Below are 21,753 nucleotides of genomic sequence, written 5' to 3'. Positions count from 1 at the left end.
TTCACCCCAAGTAACCAAGGGTAATCCAGACATGGACCCCTTGCTCGCTGTTTCTTACAGAGGCTCAGCTTTCCTTCACTGACGAGGCCCAACTAGGCCGAAACACGTTTCTGGGGTTGCTGTTGGTATTCTTATTCAGAGGGGATTTGCCTAGCATTTCGGTGCAGTACTGCCCTTGTGGGTGGAACAAAGACTGAAATGCAATGGATATTTCTCCTCTGTGACGGGTGCAGTGAGCTAAAACATGGTTGTAGACCCTCCTGAGTGGTGGAAATTCCATGGAACAGGGTATTTGACTCATGTTCGTTCTCAGTAGAAGGGCTCCCACACTCCCTTGTAACTTTAGAAAGAAAAGCATTTAACCTAACTATCCTTGCTATTTATTTTTCAGGAAGGTCTAAGAAATCTGATAGAAATTTAAAAAATGTTTAAAACTTACTTAACCCGTTACAGTGTGGCATCTCCGTTATGGAACGTTTTACTTACCTCTTAGTGTATTTTTGTTCTTTAGTTTTTTCTTAAGCAAAAGATTTTTTTTTATATACAAATATAGTGTGTGGATTTTCTGATACTTGGTATAAATGAAAAGCATGCACTGTACCTGTGAACCACCCAACGCCACTACCTTTGAGTTAGGCAAAGTACCACTTGGGAGAGTCAGATGAGCTTGAGAGAATCACTATCAGTTGCTGGGGAGCGTGACCATAGGGTCTTCATGAAAATCTCCATAACACTGACCCAGGCTCCATAGTCTTTGGCCCGAATACGTAGCTTTTTTTAACTTGAGGGCTTGACGCCCAATGAAGTCAATGGGCATAGGGGTGCAAAAAGTCATAAGGTATCTCTACTCCTAGACAGGACTTGCAACATTATAGACACCACGGGACAGGGATTCACTGTGGCCAATGAGGCTCTTTCTTGACCTCATGTCCACTCTTTTCAGTGGATCGGCCAGTTAACAACACTTTCAACAAGTATCTTACTTTGATTCCACTCTTCTCTATTACCGGGACGAGTAAGGAGGTTACAATAATGATTCTCACTTTGGTTCCACTCTTCTCTCTTACTGGGACAAGATGATTGTGCCAGTATTGATTACACTTGACTTCCACTCTTACTGGTATTAGTATGATTCATATAATCCTTAGATTCGTTTTCCCTCCCTGGTCTCCCGCTGTCCCAGTTAACTCCTTTCCTTTGGAATTGCCTCACCGAGTCTGTCTACAGGATGGGAAAATCTTCTTGCGCTGCCAGGTTGACTTTGCTCTTCTCTCCCTCTGCATCCGTTCTGCGTCGCGGGCGAGTTTGTGGTCTCAGCGTGGTTACTGGATAGGATAGTCCACTGTGTCGCAGTCTAGCCACCAATCCCTGTTCGGCTTCTTCGGTGGGTTCCCTTTCCCCAGTTTCTCCTGCTTCTAACTGTTCTCTCACATGCCAGCTGTCTTCCGGTCTGCAGGCTGCACTTCTCGGCTACTCTCTGCTTTCGCAGCAATACAAGATTGAAACTCCCGGGTTGCTCTTCCTTTTAGAGCTCTGCCTCCTATTTTTATGATGTGTAGCTGGGCCTTCCCAGCGGAGAATCAGTCTTTTCTCTCGGTTGCTAGAGTTTTCTGCATTTTCTCGAGCCCTCTTCTTCATCTCAGTATTGGCAATATAAGTTTCTTCATAGTGAACTACTGGTATTTTGTCACACTAACAAACAGCAGCTTATTCTTCCTGGTTTCATTTATTTATTTATTTTTTGTTACACACCCAGACCCTTGGGTATCACGGCGAGGTTACAGACAGCTTGTTTAGGTGCTATTCAGTACAAACAGCAAACAATAATACAATAATAAGAGTACAATTAGACAAACATAGGAGCATCTTTACAAAACCAGATAATACAAGACAAATTACAGTATATTTACAGGTATTGGGGTGGTGGCGTTTATTCATATTGGTTAAATAGCCAGGTTTTGAGTGATTTTTTGAACCCCTTGAAAGATTCTTCTTTTTTGATGCTGGATGGGAAGGAGTTCCAGTGTTTTGGAGCTAAGTAGTTAAAACTACTACCTCCCGCTCTGGCATTTTTGAAGCGAGGTGTGGCAAGTAGCCGCAGGTTGGTGGACCTTAGGGATCTGGTGACTTCTTTTTTTTGCTATTGCTTTATTGAGGTAGACTGGGTCTTTATTTTGGTTACATTTAAAAGTGATGCATAGTGTTTTGAATATAACTCTGGCTGGTATGAGCAGCCAGTGGTGATCTCTTCTGATTTTTGAGATGTGATCTGACTTTCTAATACCTAGGGTGGCTCGTAGGGCTTTGTTTTGTATCAGTTGGAGTTTTTTTCTAGATTGGTGTTGGATGTAACTAGTAATAGGATGTTGCAGTAATCGAGTCGTGAAAGGATCAAGGCTCTGGCCAGTGTGATGCAGTTAGAAGGGAAGAGGAATTGTCGGCTAAGGGTGATTAATTTGGCTGTGTAGGCGGTGGATGATGATAGACTGCTGATGTGTTTAGGCATTGAGAGATTGGCGTCCAAGTAAACACCTAGGGTTTTTACTTGTCTCAGTACTGGTATCATGGAGCTGTCAATGTTGATAGATGCGCAATCAGGGTGTAGGGAACCTATTTTAGCCTTTGACCCCACAATGAGTATCTCTGTCTTCTCATCGTTGAGGCAAAGCCTATTAAGTGCCATCCAGTTTTGAATGATAGCGTACATTTTGTTAATTATCAAAGTGTATTGGTGGTAGTTCCATGTGAGAGGGATGAGGATCTGGGTGTCATCTGCAAAGTTTGTGTAGATGACACCCATATCATTTAGTGTTGAGAAAAGCAGTTTTGTGTAGGCATTGTGCAGGGTGGGAGATAGGCAAGAGCCTTGTGGTACTCCGATGGGGACTGGAATGGGGTCTGCAGCTTCTTTGCCTATGGAGACTCTAGAAGTTCGTTCATCTAGGAATGATTTAATCCACATGGTGGCATTGGTGGAGAAGTTGAAGTCTTTAGCTAAAGTAGAGCGGAGTTTACTATCGTCGACAAGGTCGAACGCTGCTGATAGGTCTAGTAAGAGAAGGATGCAGAGTTGGCCTGAGTCCTTTATGGAGTCCATTTGGATTTTTAGGTCCAATAATGCAGTTTGTGCTATGGTTAGGTCTGAAACCAGATTGTCTGGACCCTAGGAGCTGGTTATGTTCCAAGTGGGCTTGGACTTGGTTGTATGCTATTTTGTCGAGGATTTTGAGTAGGAATGGGACTGTTGTTATTGGCCAGTAATTTGTGGGTATTGTGGGGTCTAAGGAGGTTTTCTTTTGGAAGGGGAGTGACCCAAGCTTCTTTAATTCTCGCTGGGACCAGGTTGGAATTGAAGGAAGCATTAACAAAATTGGTAATGATAGGTGTAAGGGTGTGGGCACATGATTTGACTATATGCGCTGGTGTGGCATCTCCTTTGCAGTTTGGAGATGGTATCCAGGACTTGGACTTGGGAGACTGGTGTGAATGAGAAGAGGGGGCTAGTGTTCACAGTGGGATTCAATACGAGGTTGTCATTGTTTTGTTTCGTGGCTAGTAGTTGCTTTTTTTATACAATTTTGGTGTGTAAGAGACTAATTTTGGCGGCCAGGGCATCTTGAATAGTGGTGCACCATTCTTTACTGGAATTGGTGGCAGTGGCGGCCGAGGTGGGGTCTTCTAGTTCTCTTAAAATTGAAAAGAGCTCTTTGGAGTCGGAGGCAGCATTGCTAATCCGGGTGTTATAAGCATTAGCTTTATGGTTGATCGCTGATTTATAATTTTTGTTTTCTAGTTGGAAATGATTTCCGTTCTCTATGGTGGGGTGTTTTCTAAAAGCATGTTCAAGGGCACGTTTCTTTCTCCTGAGAGCAACTAGTATCGTCGTTAAACCAAAAACATGATTGCTTGTCCGAGCGTTTGGTTTTGGTAGTTAGTGGGGCTATGGCATTTATGGTGGAGGAGAGACAATTTTGGTATATGTCCGCTAAAATGCATGGGTTGTCACTGACAATCGCCTGGGAGTATAATGTTCTGCTAAAGGTAGGATTAAGATTTTCAGGAGTGAGCTTGCGGAGGTGTCTGGTTTCATAGGTATTAATGGAATTGGGTTTAGTGGGCGTGTCAGTGATGATTGTGAACTGGATATTGTGGTGATCTGTCCAGTTTAATGGACAGATGGAGTCAATGGTGAGGGTAGTATTGTGAGTGAGGATCCAATCTAAGGTTCTTCCCTTTGTCTGGGTAGGGGTGTTCCCTAGCAGTAAGAAGCTCATGTAGGGGTGTTCCCTAGCAGTAAGAAGCTCATGTCCTTAAGAGCAGAGTGTAGAGCTTCGGCTTTGGTGTCTAGTTTTGGCATTAATGGCTAATTTAGCGAGTAGAAGTTCATAGCCTGCAATACTTTCAATGGTACTGGAACTGTAGCTGTAGTTGGTGTGTTGTGAGCGAGAGACTTATGGAATTCCTCTATGAACTGTGAGGCCTTGTCCCCAAGGGGGGGGGGGGGGGGGGAGTCTCTTCCCGTTGAGGTTGCGCTTGCCTCTACCCCTAGGTAGGATAAGGTGTAGCAGACTCTGCCCCCTAGTCTCACAAGGAAAGACAAAAAGGTCTAGTTTGCATCTCACATAATCATTAGATTTGTGGCACGCTATGTTCTAGCTCCCAGTTCTCTAGTGGTAGCTCCTGCCTACTATGTGACATCCAACACCCTAAAGCTAGTTTTAGCTCCTGCTCCTGAAATCTTGATTCCGACCCCTGCAACTTCTCACAAGGGGAGAAGTGACTGAATCCTGCAATTCGTCACATACCCTTTCCCTTGGTATGCTAGATTCCTCTTGTTCTGAGATGGGAAATCTGCTGAGAAAGTCCACGTTACCTTGCTCCTGGCCTTTCTACTGCTCCAACAAAAAAAAAAACAGAATGGTTGAAGGTCTAGGAACAAATACATAATTAGGGCATTGTTGTCTTCCCTCAAGCTAATCCATGTGAGAGGGGAATGGTCCGAGACCAGTCTACATTTCCTTCAGTTGAGATAATAAAGCAGATGGATTACTGCCCACTTGATGGCGCATGCATCCAGCTCTGCAGTGGCGTAATTTTTCTCTTGTGGGAAGAGTTTTCTATTGGGTGTTCTACTCCATCATACTCCTGTGAAAGGACTGCCCCAAGGCTCGTCTTTGACGCACTTGTCTGTAGAATAAACTCTGTTAAAATCCAGAAGTTTTAATACTGGTTCCCTACAAAGAATGGATTTAAAAACATCAAAACATTTTTGATCTTGTGTGTCCCAGACCAACATTTGGGGCTCTGCATTCTTAAGTTTATCCATTAATCTTGCCGCAATGGAGAAGTAATTTGTAATGAACCCCCTATACTACCCTGTTAAACCAAACAATGCACATAGATCTTTCTTGGTTTTGGGAGATGCCATTTTGAATGTAGCCTTGTTGTTCTCATTTCAAGGTTGTAGGAGGCCATTTCCCACAAAGAATCCCATAAATGTGACAGCTGATCGAGCAAGGTAACACTTGTTTGGGTTGGCTGTCATTTCTGCCCTTATGGCTCCGAAGATTTTGTACAGATGAAACATGTGGTCAGCCCATGTTTCACTATATAGGATTATGTCGTGAAAATAGGCCTCACAGAAGTGAGAGTAAGGTCGTAAAACTATCCATCAGGCATTGAAAAGTAGCCGGGCGCCATGTAGCCCGAAGGGCAGTACTTTAAATTGAAATATTTCCTGTGGGGTAGAGAAAGCTGTTTTTCTCTTGCGATAGGATTGAGGGGTAATCGTCAATAGCCCTTAGTGAGATCATTCGTGGAGATGAACTTGGTGTTGCCCAATTTGTCTATTAAATCATCTATAATAGCAAATTGTGAGAACGAATTCAGCTTCCGGAAATCAATTCAAAATGTCCACAATTGATCTCATTTGGCAACTAAGACTATTCGCATAGACCAGGGACTTTCTGATGCTTCTACGATGTCCACCTGGCTCATATGTTCCGGATGTATACGATTTGGCTGTGGCAGAATTCTTCGTGGCCGAATTGACCGTGATCAATTCAGCCGTGAAGACAATTTTGCTGCGCCCAAATCCGGCCAAACCTTAACCCCCCACAGCCACCAATACAACCCCCCAGACCCCTACTTAACATTTGACATCTGGTTTTCTTCTGACCCTGCAGCGTCAGTTCCGTCCCTCCTACGTGGGTCGGATCCGACACTGCAGGGTCCCCTTTTGTTCTTTTGTTTTTCTCGTCCCCTACTTCCAAACCTCCGGAAGTGGTGGACACCCCCTCTACCCCCAAAGGCCGTCACTACCTAACATGGGGAGCGGGGGATACTCCTGCAACCCTCGCTCCCCATGTTTGGTAGCGATTACCCAATTTGATGATTTCAAATGGTACTGGCCGAATTCGGCCAGATTTACCAAACGATCAATTCAAAACGATCAAATTGGGTGATACTTATTTTCCACTTCTTGTTCTATAATTCTTTTCCTAGGCTCAGGGATCCTGTCTGGTCTGTAATTTACGTTTTTTTCTTGTGAGGTTCTAATGTTGTGAAAGAAGTTCTTAACCCTCCCTGGCTGTTCTGCAAAAATGTCTTTAAAATTGGGCTAACATCTTCAATGTCGATCTGCTGGGATGGAGAGAGATCAGGGGAGTGTGACAAATCTCAGGATGTTGTCACTTCTCCCCTACTGGGAGCCCCTTCCCATGAGGCCAGGGAGGTGTGGCCGCTATCCAATAGTCCCCCTGGGGGTGGCACTCAGCGGGTGGATCTCATGTGGAGGGAAACTCCCCTATAGAATTAGTGATGACCTAGGGAGTACACAGTAACTCCATAAACCACTTAATCCTAGCACACCTTCCTACCCCTCTCAAACGGGCACCTTACATAGTGTACCCATGTAGCTTTGCCATATCAGTAATGTAGAAAGTAGTAGGACGATGAAGAGTGTAGACTCCAATAGGGACTTATATCCCCTGTGTACTGAGACGAGGGAGAGACCAACTGACCCACTGGGAATTCGCAGAATTAGTACTTGGATGAAGTGCAGAAGAATGAAGAACACCTTCATGAACCATCATTAACGGTCTGGTCTACACAGACTTCCAATTGGTCATAACATACCTGAAATATAAGAGGGAAATTCGAACCATTAGAGAGATCCTCCATCAAGAAACCTGAAGCTTTGCGAGCCACTGGAGGAACTGGGATGCTGAAAGTGCACCGAACGGGACGCTTGCCTGCCAACAAAGGCATTCCTGACACATCCACCACGAACAAGCAGAAGGAAGCCAGAGCCCGGCCAACCAGCTGGACGAAGGACTAAAACCTGTCATCCACACAGAGCATGCTGCCCGAAATCCGGAAGCCGGTGAGGAACCGCTGGAGAGTCGAGAGAGAGAAGCAGGTGCTGGAGCATGGACGAGAGACCCAGAAGCAGCGAACTAAGACCGGTGAGCAACCAGAGAAGGGTTGGCAAACCGGGAGTTTTGCTGGGAACCCTGAGGGACCTTACCACACTGAGACACAGTAAGAAGTGACATCTTCATGGCAGTCCCTGGCGGACTGCGAAACCAGGTCTGCCTAGACTACAAGAGAGAAAAGAAAATCACTGGCAAGAGGGTCTGGGACAGAAAGAAGGGAATACCTGTCAAGGTAGTGTACCAGGTATAACTCCTGAGTAGCTGTTAGGGAGATTTATTATTCTTATGCTTCATCCCCTCTAGTGAGAGCCCCCAGCACATTTTTCTTGACTTCTGGACCTTTTTCTTTCAATCCTGAATAAGTGGAGCCTTTTTCAACTCATTCATTCTTGGGGGCTCTGTCTTTTGGAACTCTATTCTTTGTACTCCACCTGTACTATGAATCCTGTCTGCTCCATAGTTCTTAAAGGCATCTGTGTTTTTACAACTGCAGCACACAGCTCCTTACGGGCAGTGTTGCATGGGACCCTTAGGGTCCTCCTTTAAGATTCTTTTTCTGTATCCTCAAGTAACTACAATTCTTAAGGATACAGAGATACTTAGTACCGCTCCCTAAACGCTATAGTCTGAGAGATTGGCACACACCACCTTCAGTGGAGTGCCAAAGGGATACCTAGTATCCCCCTTCTCTCTGTACCCGTCACTTTTTTAGTCACAAAGACAATCACCTAGTTATGGCTGGTGGCAGTGGACATGTTCTACCAACTATTGTTTATTTTCTATACCGCAAGCTATGTCCATAGCCTCAGTAGTGCACAATAGGGGCACCCAAGTACCAACTTGGGGCCTCCTTTTTTCGCCATTACTAGCGTGGTTGTTCTTTGTTAGCCCTTCTTCTACCATTCTGGGAGGGGGAGGTCTGTGTGTGTTTTTTGCCTTTGATGGGAACCCCGCCTGTCCTCCAGAGTGTCTGGGCAGACAGGAAGTGGGGGAGGGTTCTTCCACCCTGCTGTCCTTTGACGGCCGGAGTGCCTGAATAAGTCCAGCTCCTACAGGGGGCCTGGCTGTCCTGATTTGACAGCCAAACACCTCTTTCTGTAAAATGCCGAGAGAGATTGCAGAGGAGTGTGTGCTGGAACTGAATAAAAGGTGAGGCGTGTGCAATGGAAAGCAAGTCAACCACTGGAAACTGAAGTAACCAAAGAAAAAGACGACCAGAGACACCTGCAGGCCCTTTGCAACACCGTGAAGCTATCACTGCTGTCCCGACCCCATTTTCTGTAGGACAGAGGAGCTCTGAAGAGGACGACTCCTTTTCTTTGGCTGGTGGGAAAAACCAGTTCTAAAACAAACTTTGAAACAAGCCATCTCCTGAGGTCGAGTTTCCAGAGCTACAGAACCCCAATACCAGGAGACCTGCTACCCATTTCGAGTGCATCGTCATGGAAAGGCTGAATCCGTCCAAATCTTGGCTGAACCAATAAGGACACTCCAGAGATCTGATCGAACTCACCCAGACCCCCTCATCAGAGTGTGGGACTGCAGGAAGCGAAGAAGATTGACTAGGTGATACGTTTCCTTTTGGTGGTGCTGCAGAACAGGCACCAAAACTGCAGAGTGAACCAAGAAGTTGCTGCAAGTCATGCTACAGGTCCTCCCTTGAGACTTCTGTTGAGAGATCCCGTCCATTGTCCTGCCTTCAGTCATCAGACCAAGGAATCCGGTGGTTGGACCGAGAGCTGCAACATCGCGGAGCATCCAGCACGTACATTATCTTCTAACCTAAGGTACTGTGGGGAAAAAGGTATTGCTTACCTGATTCCAGGAAGTCATTCCAAAGCGTGGGAGTGCATGTAGAGGTATCCTCCCCTTATTTCCCCCCCCACCTCAGACCCAAGCCGCTGCTTGTGTCCCCTTCTCGAGTCCGTTTTAAGGTCTCTCTTGTTAGTGGTTAACTTGCTGCTTCAATAACACTAGAAACTGGAAGAAATCCACAGGAACTCTTCGTAATTCGGTGCTTGTCAAGACTTCAAGGCCTCTCCGAAATGCTTTTAGCTAGGATTGCGTTTTTGGATTCAAAGGACTTACCAGGCGTAGAAACCGTCTCTAGAACCTTGAACTAAGCTTATGTTACGCTAATTAACCATCTTCCTCCCTTTAAGTGACTTTACTATATGTGTTTGCAGAGTAAATGTATTACCGTATAAACTGTTGAAAAGCACATGAGTGCGCAATAACTGATAACACAATGACATTGGGCCTCATTACGAGTCCGGCGGTAACCGAGCCGGAAAAAAACGGCAGGTTACCGCCGGACTCGTATTACCATTCCGCCTCCGTGATTCCCAGAATTACTGGGGCATTACGACCTCGGTGACCTGGGAATTCCAGAGGTGGAATTGTGTAAGTCCCCATTTCCATGGAGTCCCATAGGACTCCATGGGGATGGGGACAATGGAAACACTGGTTCAGTCTATGACGGAGCCGGTGTTTCCATTTCCGCCTGCAGGCGGGTGGTGTTAAAACCGGCGGGAGTGACACCTCCCGCCTGCAGGACTCTTAATCAGCCGGTCTGGAAAGAACAGTGGTGGCGGTTTTACCACCACTGTTCTTTCCGGACCGGCAGGGTCGTAATGAGTCCCATTGTCGTTTCCCTTTCTAACCTTGCTACAAAGGTAACCGCAAACAAACACAAAAGTGAACATGCCCTTTGAAGTGTAAAATCAAGTATTCCTAAGTGTTCTAGTATAAACGTCTGAAGTATTTAAAGTGATTCTGGTGTAAATATAATAAATATATACTTTTTCTATAAGTCTAAGTGTTTCTTTGTTGTGCCTGTCTAGCTAAGATTCAGTGTACTTACCTACAGCTCACATATTCCTCTTAAAATACGCTCGACTGCTCTGTCACTCTACCAAGGTCCTGAGCTAGTACAGAATTAACAGTTGGGAGATCTACAAACCAATGGGATAGCTTACTAAAGTCTTATTACCAGTAGGACTTTAGGAAAACCCCCCAACAGTAGCTAGAAGGGTCTGAGAACCTGCAAGCAACATCAAACTGCCTCAGAGACCATGATTACAGTCACAGTATCTGGCAGATAGTGAACTAGGTGAGCTGTGAGCTTGATGGACATGTTGGCGAGTTGGAAAGAAAACAGAGGAAGAGAGAAATACCCTCTGGTGTTGTTGAACATTGTAGAAAGGGCCCACAGAAAGGGAGTCACCCGCTTGGCGCTGTGAAGAGTTGGGGGGAAAGCCAGGGGATGGGAGAAATACCCTCTGGTGTTGTTGAACATTGTAGAAAGAGCCCGGAGAAAGAGATTCATTCTCTTGGCACTGTGAAGAGCTTGTAAGAAACCAGGGGAAGGGAAAGATGCGCGCCGATGGTGTTGAAAACTGTATTAAGAACCGTGAGAAAGGAGTCATAATCCTGGCATGGTGAAGAGTCAGTGAGAAACCAAGTGTTAGGACTGGATTATATATTCTACCCTGGTGGACAGCTATATAGGAGACCACCCTATGATTGGGACAGGGACAACTCTGGGAGATATAGCCAATCAAGTTCAATGTAGCAAGGCGAGTGGTCAAGGCTAAGTCTCAGGAAGGGTGAGCTTGCTAAGGGCTCTATAATGAGTCCAAAAGGTAATTAGACAAGAATAACCCTTAAACAATTAGTTATAAAAATAACATTTATCATATGGCCAAACAAACACAATGAAAAATGACAATAAGCTGGTAGTTACCATCAGACAAACTAATATAAAATACATATATATATATATATATATATATATATATATATATATATATCCTCATAGACAGTTTAATCATTCAAGAAATACTCCACAATACCTGAAAGGAAAGGTAAGTAAATCAATTACCACAGTCCGGTCACAGGAATCACAAAACCCTAACTTCAAAAGTCCTGCACTGTGTTCAATAGGGCCTTATGCCCAAAAGTTCAGCAAAGTACCAAGAAAGTTTGTGAAGCAGGAACAAACTAAAGTGGATGTACTTGGGACCTGGGAATTGTTCCAAGACTTAGAAGACACTCTTTGCAATCAACAAAACGGTTCCTGACATTCAGAATACTTGCGCAAACAACCAATGGCAAAGCCAAAGTGTTGTGAAAGTTTCTATAAGTTACCAAACTTCCAAAATAGGCAGATAGGGGCCAGGTAATGCCACTGTAACTGAGTGCCCAAACTTTAATTCTTCTTAGGCATTGGCAGGTCATCACAAGGGGGTCCCAAGGTCGCATTTCTCGCCTAATCTCCAGTCCTCGATGCCCATGGGTTGCAGGTTCAAGAACTTCTCCAGTTTACGACTACTGCTGGTGCCAGGTCTTCCGGATGGAGAATGCAGAAGAACTCGATGCAGGGCCCCTGAGCACAGAGCTGGATGCAGGAAAGCGGTTTCAGATGATGGCCACCGGTGCACGGCTACACAGGGGGACACACTTATCGTGGTCGGACTTTGCCTCCTATCTCAGGACCCCTCGATGCAAGAACCACAGAATTTGCCATGGGCGAGTCCAGTAGCACAAGATGTCGATCCCTAAATTCTGAGCCTCAACAAGGAAAGGTGACCTCTGCAGCACGGTAGCCCAAACTCAGAGTTGGCCAGCTACTGGGGGTTCCCTGGGCTCTTCTGATGTCTCTTCTTCACTGGATACCCTGTTGACGTTGAAAGTGATTGTTCCCACCACCCCAAGGGTTGAAGCTCCTTTGCTGGACTTCTGGAGATCACTAGCCAGGCATGGCTGTCCCAGGACAGCAGCAAAAATTGGTTGGCAGGCCATGTTCCAACGGGTCTCCAGTCTCCTCACTTTTTGGTGGCTAGACAGGATACTTGGCTCCATCAGGAAAATCCAGGTTCTCTATGGGGCATGGCTGTAGGACTCCTCTTCTTATCCAAAGTGAGGTGAGTGCTTGGACTCAATTCCCAGGTCCGGCTCAGAGAAATCTATTCCTCAGATTCAGGCTGAACCTTCTACACACTAAAGAGGTTCTATTTGTAAGGGGTACAAATGGGGCTATGGACTCAATTGGTAGATTCTGCAAGGCCCATTCAGTAAGTCTACAACACCTACTCCTGGAATGTGCGTCGCTTAGAGCACCGAGATCAAAACACTTGGGGGATTTAATCGTGAACGCCAGCCCTTGGTGGATGCATAGGAGTGGTGGGAACGATTCTACTGCAGAAATAATTTTAAGTTTTCAAATTTCTTCAAGGACATATTACTAGATTTAAAAAAGTTTTTTTTTTAAAGTGAGCCAGGTTGTAGATGCTAAACAGTGGGGACTTGGGGTCCTAGAAGGAACTGAAGGAATCGGAATAAATAAGAGAATTGTGCTTACACCCTGGTCCGGTATGACCGTGCATATGCAGCATACTTCCTCTCTTAGACCCTGCTGCTTTCATCATCAGTACCTTGTCCCTCTCTCTCATTTTGACCTTCATTTTCTCTCTATTCTCTCATTTGACATTATTTTTCCTCCAATTCCTCTCCTTTCTTTACTTGTTTAGGACTTTTAGGTAAAAACTTTTCAATAAACTATATAAAAAAACAATATTCAGACTATCAAACCTAAGCCCAGACAACCCATGCTAAAAGTCTACTGAAACATCACAATCAATTAAATATTCACCTCATTGATAAAAACGTGCTCTACCAAGCCAGGCCCTATGTATACATTTGGCAGTGAAATAGACTGCATTCAGTTAATTTGTAGTCCTACAGTATGTAGGTGCCTGGACTAAATAACTCATGCCAGCTCAATTAAATAATGGGTTCAGGTACTTTCATCACAATGCCTTATAGCCCTCACATGAGAGGAAAACATGCGCATGGGTTTCAGTCGCACAGCCACAAGCTGGGCAGTTACTTGAGTTTGAATCACACCAGGTTTAAGTGTACACATACAAATGCACCCTCCTGTTAATTAATGTGCTACGCTCAAAATTTCATTGGTGGCACAAACTGTTGTTTATTAGCACACACAGTTATGCATATGAAATATCGATTGCCCTTTAACGACGACACGTGTTTCGGCAAAACAACCTAATTGCCTTTTTCAAATCAGGGCTGGTTCATTTGCACTCGTTGAAGCTATTTAGTCAGATGTGATCATAGTAACTGTGTTAGATCCCCTCTGCCGGTCTGTGAGCTGCATAGCTGACGCACTAGCTAATAACAGTTTGTGCCACCAATGACATTTTGAGTGTGGCGCATTAATTAACAGGAGGGTGCATTTTTATGTGTAAAGTTTTGCTGGAGGTGTGGTTCTTACCTCTGCCCCTCCTACTAATGCGACACCCTTTCGGACAGAAAACTTAAACAAGTGGTTGCAGAGTGCCTTTAAATTGGTGCCAACAATCCCAAGTTTTTTCAGGTTTAAGTGTAGCTTGCAACTGAAGGGATATTAGCCCATATACAGAGATCTCGCTGCAGATGGTTGAATGATATCTAAGTACTTTTCAAAGCCAAAAGCTATTTTACTCTCCAAGTACTCCAGGCCAAATTTTAGGCTATTGCACAATTCTTAGCTCATATCAGAGGAGCACGTTTAACTTTGGTATTACTAGTTCTATTACTAGATGTTGGGGTGGGCCAGAAATTGGTAAATTCCAATTCCCCAAGAAAGGCTTTCACATGCCTCCCCCAGGGCAATAACTGTCCCTCCTTCCAGGCAAATTACATTCAATAATGCTTATCTGAACTTTACAAATACAGTAATTTATATTATCTGATCCAAAACAGGACCTGTCTAAACTCTATTGTGTCACTGATTGGGAGGAGATCGGTGTCTAAGCGTACAAATGCATTTGGAAAAAGTCGTCTTCAAAGGGTAAGTGTTGGTGTAGCCCCAAATATCAGCGCCATAAATAGACGAGGCCATGGCTTGTGATACTTATATCTCTAGAGCAGGTAATATTGCTCCCCCGCCATGGCCTTTATGAAAGCTTTTCACTTCCCTGCCATATTTACCTATGGCCGCACAGGCTTTCCAGAAAGATCCTTGTCCATGCTCTGAGAAACGTACTCCCAAATAGTCGTGGTATTCTACTTGCTACAGGATATTGTTCACACTAACATACATTTCTGAGATTTAGAAAGCTTGGGCCTGAACGCCTTGGATTTAGTCTTTGCAGTGTTCACCAACAATTGCAGGTACTCACATTTATTTTAAAAACTATTCATTGTTTTCTTTAGGCCCATGCGAGAAGTGGTCAGAATAACCGCATCATCTGCAAAAAACAATGCAGGAAGTGAGTCATTCCCTAAATTGGGCTGATCCAAGCAATTCAAAGTTAAATCTACTATTAGATCATTAAATATATATAAAAAACAGTAGTGGAGCGAAGACACAGCCCTGTCTTACTCCTTTGGACACATCACACAATTCTGTATTTTCTCCCCTTGACTCCAGCGAACAGCCACTTTGTTCCCCCCAGAGTACAACTGCTGTATAATAGCCAAAGGTAGGCCGGGACCCCCTGCGCTTAAGAACCTGCCACAGCTTATTTCGTGGGACTCCATCAAAAGCTGTCCTTAAGTCGACAAAGGTAGCATACAATTTACTATTCATTAGTGTTGTGTATTTCTGGACCAAAAGAAACAAACGAAAACATTGGTCGATGGTTCTCTTCCCTGACTGAAAGTCCCCTTGCAATTCATTGATGATTGCATTATTGTCAACCCAATCTTGCCGATGTTGCAGTGTGACATTTGCAAAAATGTTCCTAGAGCTATCAAGAAGGGATATCGGCCTATAGTTCCCGGAGCCATCGCTCCTACCTTCTTATATATGGGAACAATTAAGGCCAATTGCCAGGACGAAGGGACCACATTTAAGTTAATAGTAGCATTAAACAGTTGCCATAGCACAGAACTTCCTCCTTAAATAAATCGACATGTATATTGTTAGGGCCAGGAGCCTTTCCTCCTTTTTGGGATAATACAGCCTCCTTCTCCTCGCATAGACAGAGACTGAGTGACTGTGCGCTAGCAGATTGGTCTGAACAATAAGATATCTCATCTTTCAATCTTAATAAAGATTCTTAAAGTGGATTCACCAAGCTTCCGGGGTAATACAACACTGCATATGTGTGTCCCCTGATAGTTCTTTTCCACTTACCAGTTTCCAGAAGGCACGAGAATCACCTCAAATGGACGCTTAGAATTATATTACTACACCAGTGGACAACACTGGGTGCCCAAGACCTTATCCTCACCGCTGAGCACCAACTAGTTCAGATGGATTTCTAGAATCTGGCCTGGTGGACAGATATTAGGAGGCCACGCTAGTTATAGTGAACAGGGTAACTCTGAGAGGTTAGCCAAAACCCAAAAAGCACCTTTCAATGCAACTGTAAAGAATTTCTGGGTACACTCAATCATACCACACTAGGGGCTACCCCGAGGTGTTGGGGATCCTAGCCTAGAACTCCACCAACCAGAGCCAGATCAGAGTGTTAGGAAGTGGACCTTATGTGCATGGAATGTCTATGGCAGGAAGAGGGCACAGAAACAGGCCAGTACCCTTGCACCCCTTACTCTGATTTTCAATGTCGCCACGACTGAGGCAATGGAACACAAGGGACACATACTTCTACCATTAGTTTGATCGATGGAAGCCAAGAGGCGCAGGTGAGGTTGATGTCAGGTTTGGTCTGGTTACCCAGCAGTTCGGATCTTCGGTTTTGGACCGGCTCCCAAAAGACACAGGGTTGAACAGGCCAGACACCCCACGACAGCAGCTGAAGCAACTGCCACAATGAGGATGGACCTTCGGGACAAGTGAGACTGTATGCAGCAGCGAAGAAAACCCAGTCAAGGATCAGCAAGCTTGGTTCATGGTGGCAATAAAGCATATGCTACAGCAGAAGAGCAGCAACATGAGCAGTCAAGTTCTTAAGCCACAAGTCGATCGCCTGAAAAAAGTCAATCTCCAGCTTGAGACGGTAACAGTCGCAGCAGGGAAGCCTTTTCAGTGGGTGGGCAGCCCAAAAGATGGTCCCTTGGCATTTCAGATGTCAACCAATGGCAGTCTTCGGGTGAATAGTATAGACTGATAGTTTACACCAGTCTACAAGTTAAAACACCAACGAGGGACTGTAGTAAAAACAGGGCTTCACCGGTAGATGGCCTTAGCAATGATAGTTCCCCAGAGCAGCAGTCTAACAGAGCTTCACTGTGGGCCCCTTTAACACAAATTCTTCGCTCCAGTGGATGACTGCAGGGCTCCTCTTTTATCCAAAGTTTGTGCGGAGGGTTGTCTCAGACCACCAGGAGCAATGATCTACACCATTCATTGAAGAAAGGCTGCCCAATCATGCACAGAAACAAAACTCTACATCTACCCAGCAACAGACATCCCTTAGCTGAAATGTTGATTGTCTAAACAGTCCCTTCAATAATTTCTGCCAGTCCAGATACACAAAACCTTAGTCCGGGAAACTTGAGTGGGATCCCAGGAAGGGCATGCTCTTATGTAAAGATGGATTTCCAAAAACAGCTGCGATGGAGGATTCTGGGAGACCACCCTATTATAGTGAATATGGTTTAGACACTTGGGTCTAGCCAAACTCTCAAGGTAGAAAATTGAGCAGTGAGGCTTAAAGGCTTAGACCTCAGGAATATCAAGAAGAGGGGTTGAAATGAGACACTCACACCGAACACGCAAAACTAGTTAGACAGGAAAATACAAAAAGGCACGATTTATTAGGCTTAAATATGCCATGCAATAAAACCAATAGGTCTCGCACAACTATCATATATATATACATTTACCATGAGGGCTCTCACTAGAGAACACCAACACATTATGTTTTAACACAGTAAGAAAATTCTGTTAAGAACCATAAGAAGGTTATATAGTAAAGCAAGTAAAATAGTTGTAAATGGCGACAAGAAAAGAAAACAGCACATGCAACACAATTACCTTGGTTTATAAAACAAGAAGGCCATCAGCACTTCAATTCTGTCCCTGTTAAAGCGAGTGGGCCTGCGGCCCGTATAAGTCACTAGTCCCAAAGAAAGACCTTTAAAAAAAGTTAGGAGGCTCTTGAAGTGGAGAAACAAGTTTTGGCCTCAGTCCTCCAATGGCAAGGATCTGCACAATTCAAATTGGCAAGTGCTGTCTAATCTAAAACAGTCAGTTGTCCCACATCTACCCAGCAGTAGACATCTCCCTGGACAGAGTGCGAATTGGGACCAGACAGTCCCAGTACACGCATTCGTCCAGATGCACACAACGCCGGGAAAGGGCTTTCCTTAAGTGGCATTTCCTAACCTCAGAAGGCACGAAGAAGGCAAAGGGACAAGATGGCCAAAGTACAGGCATGGACATTTTGAGTATATGGTACTCAAAACGGGCGTAGTTGGTAAAATGCAAAAATATGCGTGTGAAAAACAGAGTAGGAAAACATCTGCTGCCTAGGTGATGCCACATGGAACAGTACTATTTCAATTCACTTTTATGCCTTAATAAGCAAAGGATTCATTCCATTAATCGGAAACCAGGGTGGGGAGTCAGTGTATGGCAGAAAAACATAAAATGTTTTATCAAAAAATATTTTCTTTTTATTAGACACATTCTAATTTAAAAACATCAAATACAAATATATATATATATATATATATATATATATATAAATATTAATATTGCCTAATTTCGACATAAACGATATATGTATACCTTCAGGCTCATGTGCTCCCTTAATTTCATGAATATATCTTAAATATATCTAGGCTCAACATCAAATCATCCAGCCTTCAGAAAGCATAGAACCTTACATTTGTGCTAAATTCCCATGTGCAAAATAACGCAGACCTCAGGACCGATCTCCAGTCCTCGCTCACTGCCCTCCAGATGAAGGTAGATAAAATGGAAGATGAGCTGGAACCCCTCGAAAATAAGATGTTGACTTATTTTGTGGAAATTCAACTGGAAGCCATGATCAAGGACCTGGAGAGGAGAGATAAGGACCGTATCCTCAGGATGGACCATATGGAAGACAGAGAGAGGCGCAATAACATAAAAGTCTGGGACCTTCCACACAAGGATGAAGAGACTGCAGTAAGTTTGGAGCACAAGATGAGAGAAGTCATGCAACTGCTTTTTCTTGACTTCGAAGGTAGGCTCACTCTGCTTCAATCAAGTATACAGAGCTGGGGGAGCAAAGCATGGGCCCAGAAATGTTCTGGCAAAGCGCCACTATTAAAGGGACAGGCTGGACATCCTGGCGCAAGCACGACAGGTGGAATCAGTGGAATGTGCAGGCACCAAGATTAAGATTTTCAGGATCTGTCAGGAGCTACTGTGACCAGACGGAAGGCATGCAAGCCGCTGACACTCTGGTTGGCTGAGAAAGATATCTGGTATAGATGGGGCTTCCCCTTGTCCCTCACCTTCGAGATCAAAAGGGACTTCATACAAGGTTACCAATGTGGAGGACATTCCCAAGATCCTTGCAGAAGGAAAAATTGGAACCGGCCACCGTTATGAAAGACAAGGAAAAGCAAGAACAGTTTTTAAGGACTTTCAGGGACAAGGAGCCAGAATGAAGATGACTGAACCATCCCTACAGATAAGGGGTGTATCGGCCACTTTTACTCCCCAAACATTGGCAGAAACTCCCAAAAAATAAAACCAGGGAGTAGAAATACGCCCAACAAAAAATAAGGAAAATACATGCAGAATCTTGCACCCCTGCTTTCACCCTTACAGCTCCATAGATATGTTTGGACCAGTAGTGCATGTAGTACCACAGGAAGAAACTACTATTTTAACCGCCTGATTGTAAGAAAAAAACATTAATGTGGATGAATAACTAGGTGCAAAGAAAAAAATATTCAGTAAAAATATATGTTTAGTCGCTTATAAAAAATGCTCTCATTGAGAATTGGACTTAAAAAACAGGGAGTAAAATACTCCCACTGCTAAATCTTACCTGGAGCACTGACTGGAACCCACAAGTTTAGAAAAGTGGGCGACTTGTCGCCAGGGTCTGGGGGTCTCTGCCTCCCAAGTGGTGAAGTGACACCCCTACATATCATGAGGCGGTGGTGCACTTGGTATAACCGACCAGATGCAAAGGGGACTGTATTCTAATGGGTTTGGTCTAAGCAATACATACAAGTGAGTGTTCGAGATTCTGCCGTTGGGGGTGGGCGCTGGGGGCGGTTTGAAGAAGGGAGTCAGCAACCTAGGTGTCAGCTGCTATCCAAACTTCTAGGTAGAGGAAGGGGCACGACTCCCTCGTCAAACCTATGTTCTACTCTTTGTTTGGCTGCTGCTGTTTTTTTACCTGTTGTGTAACTATTAAGGGGAGTATTGTTCAAGGATTAGGGAGTTGGGTGGATCTGAGCTGCTGAGTGTCCGAGTCAACATGAGCCTGAGGTGTACTGAAGGGGAAAATAAGGAGGTAGGTAGCTCTCTGCCATAATGGGTAGAATTCCAGTATGGATCATGGGTAGGGTAGGGGAGGCATGGTATCACAAGTATGACACTGACACAAAAGGTACAATTTGTAAAACCTTTATTCAATTTTCGAGGTTTGGAAAAATTCTTTGCCCAATAGGTAAGATCGGAGTAGTCTCTGCCATCAAATAATAAATAAAACAGTCCTAGTTGAGTCTGTCAAATCAAAATGGCCTACACTCACAAAACCTAATGCCTGCCCGATCTCTTGTACAAAAAGTGTGTAAAGGGGAATATGTATGCAAAGGAAAATCAGTGTTAGAACATAAAGAATAAATGTGGCAGAGTCAGCTCTCCCCCCCATCCTTGGACCCCAAATAGTAAGGCGGTCCCCGTAGAGAAGATTACACCCTCTGGCTCAGGTTCTCATGAAAGGCAGTTCAAAACGTGGATCGAGGCCCGTCTCGTCCTCCACGATAAAGTCTCTCTTTCCAGGTTTCATAGCACAGTTCAACAAAAAGTTCATGCCGTTCTCCATCAGTCCGGCTCAGACCGGCTCAGACCTTTCAAAACAAAAAGTTCACATAGATCTCCCTCAGTGGGGTTCAGACCTTTCAAAACAACAACTTTCACACAGGTCTCCCTCAGTCGGACTCGGACCTTTCAAAACCCAGCACCAGCAGGGGGGTTCCCTTCCCCAAGATCCATTCACATCCTTTAGGGGTTCCCTTCCCCTAACTTATCACACTTCCGATCTCCCTTAGTCAGGCTATGAGATTTTCTTGATGTCGAAGACTTTCGAATTTGCGTAGCTTTTACAATAGACCTACGCAGGACCATTTTGACTTTTCCCCTGTAACTCACACTCATGTGTTATTTGACGTAGTGTCTCTTGGTCGGGGTAGTTCGATGTCATATGAACAAAAGTTCAACATTCCCCTTTTATTTCTCCCCTTTTCCCTGTGGTTGCTTTTGATCACTTTGCTTCTTATAGTTTATTCACTTTATCGCATTATAACAAAACAGTTCACCTTTCACAGAGACTTTTAAATGGGCTACTTCCTTTCGCCTGACAACTCTGCTACTCAGTATCGCGGTTTCACAGCTGTTCCTAATTCAAAGTTCACCACAGGCCTGCCTTTCTTTAACTCTCATCCCCACCCGTGCAGCCTTTAATTGTGTGATTTACTGTGCACTTCAATCTTTGCTTAACACACACCAGTCTTTCACGTCGCTCGTCAACTCATTGGCTGTGTGCATTCCTTTCTGGTATTTTGCAATTTTAATCCACAAGTCAAGGTTAATACCACAGGCTTGGCCTCGCCTCCCCAACTCTGCCATTCACCCGGGAGGGTTGCTGGCATTCTTGAAACACAAGACAGTCTTCTTGTCTGGGATCAGCCTTCTCTATGTGTGTTTCGCAGCCTTTTGGAGGCAACAACCTTCTGCAGTGAACTCCTGGGGTTCTCTAAACATTTCTCTTGTCCCGTCGCTCTGCTACAGTAGGTTCGCCTTCATCATGGAAGTTCTGCTCTTACTCGCCTTCCACCTTGCTCAGAGTGTCTCTCTAGGTTCCGCCTTGCTAATTGGTATCAGATGTAGTCAAGTGCCTGACCCGATTATCGGGACATGTCCAATGAGATATGTAAGGGGTAGCCTCTTTATTCTCAGTCGCCCTCTTCCTCGGCCCAGTGTTCGTGTGAAAAGGGTGGTGGGCGTGTTTGGAAAGTGGAGAATCCTATAAAATAGGATGGGTCATGTGTACGGGAAAGGGGGAAATACTGCATCTCACCATCGGTTGCCTTACCCCCACTCCACGAAGACCCCTCATCCAGGTGCTCCTCCCGCACTGGTCCATCCCCATGGTCTGGATCCAAAGGCAATGAC

At 44.7% G+C, this 21,753-nt stretch overlaps 1 protein-coding gene across 4 annotated transcripts in view; it reads right to left on the bottom strand.

Moving 5' to 3' along the window:
- Nucleotides 1-21,753, bottom strand: part of RBM23 (RNA binding motif protein 23) — a 1,244,959-nt gene that overhangs the window by 712,520 nt on the left and 510,686 nt on the right. The gene's annotated exons all lie outside the window — the stretch shown is intronic.

This window comes from Ambystoma mexicanum, chromosome 13 (genome assembly GCF_040938575.1).
Source record: "Ambystoma mexicanum isolate Mex_15411 chromosome 13, UKY_AmexF1_1, whole genome shotgun sequence".
NCBI lineage: Eukaryota > Metazoa > Chordata > Amphibia > Caudata > Ambystomatidae > Ambystoma > Ambystoma mexicanum.
Note: the sequence above shows the minus strand (reverse complement) of the source record. Positions and strands in the feature narration are given on the sequence as shown.